The sequence below is a fragment of the Sprattus sprattus genome (genome assembly GCF_963457725.1).
Source record: "Sprattus sprattus genome assembly, chromosome: 13".
Classification (NCBI taxonomy): domain Eukaryota; kingdom Metazoa; phylum Chordata; class Actinopteri; order Clupeiformes; family Clupeidae; genus Sprattus; species Sprattus sprattus.
In genome coordinates this window covers 23,639,014-23,640,495 of record NC_137911.1, presented here as the reverse complement: position 1 = coordinate 23,640,495, position 1,482 = coordinate 23,639,014, and positions in this window count along the sequence as shown.

The following is a 1,482-nucleotide window of genomic DNA, read 5'->3' as shown; positions in this document are numbered from 1 at the left end:
GTGGAAGAGTGTGGAAACTGTTCTGGCTTTGGGAGCGTGCACATATCCTGTTTCTGAGTTTGAGGGATAACACAGGAGCGTTAGAGGCTCCTGCTTCAGAGGTGTGTGTGTGTGTGTGTGTGTGTGTGTACTTTCTTGATTCTGGGTTAGTTGTGTGTGTGTGTGTGTGTGTGTGTGTGTCTGTGTACTTTCTCAATACTGGGTTAGGTGTGTGTGGTTGTGTGTGTGTGTGTGTGTGTGTGTGTGTGTTGTGTGTGTGTGTGTGTGTGTGTGTGTGTGTGTGTGTGTGTGTGTGTGCGTGTGTGTGTGTCTGTCTGTGTGTGTCTGATGTGTGTGTGTGTGGAGGAGTGTGTGCGTGCGTGCCAGCACTCTTAAACGCTCATCTCCACCTGTTTCCCGTTTTCAGCGCCTGCTGAAGTGCAGAGAGGGGCGTGTCTGTATTTATCAGCTGCTGAGTGGACCCACCTTTCACCTCTGGGCTGCCCAGCGTGAGCACCCCGCTCTACCACCTCCCTCGTCAACCTCTTCCATCCTTAACAACCTCCATCCTCTCCCACCTCTATCCTTTCCCACCTCCCTTGTCAACCAGCTCCATCCTCTACCATCTCCATCCTCTACCACCTCCATCCTCTACCACCTCCATCCTCTCCCACCTCCATCCTCTCCCACCTTCATCCTCTCCCACCTCCATCCTCTTCCACCTCCATCCTCTCCCACCTCCATCCTCTCTCACCCCTCGTCAACCACCTCCATCGTCTCCCAGTTCCCTCGTCAACCACCAACATCCTCTCCCACCTCCATCCTCTCCCATTTCCCTTGTCAACCTCCTCATCCTCTCCATCCTCTCCCACCTCCATCTTCTTCCACCTCCATCCTCTCTCACCTCCGTCCTCTACCACCTCCATCCTCTACCACCTCCCAAAGGAGGAGCGGCCAGGGCAGAAGGGAGACTAACCCCAGGCCTGACCCAGGAGGAGAAGAGCAAGGCAGTGCACTAAAGTATAAGCAGTCCGGCATAAACTATGTATGCTACGGAGGATGGGAACTGTATTTTAATGGGTTTACAACACAAGATATTATTCAGACCTACATCATTACAGGGGAAGCACTAAAGAGTGCCATTATACATGGTTGTAGGCTGCGTGGTTTTAATAGAGTAAATCTGTCAAAGTATAACACCCAAATGGAGGTGCAAGCTTGCAAGGCAGCGCTGGTATGTTACGCAATGGAAACATAAACAATAGAAAGGAGAACTATATTGCATTAGATTCATTTACATTGCCAGAGACTTTTGGCTTCATCCTCAGGCAATTGCAATTATTTGTCTTATTGTGTGTCAGGATATAAATGCTCAGCATTTCCCCCAGTATTCACCACGTGTGAGAAACAGGAGATCCTGCTGAGGAGTGCTCCAAGTGTGTGTGTGTGTGTGTATGTGTGTGATCCTGCTTAGGAGTACTCCAATTGTGTGTGTGTGTGTGT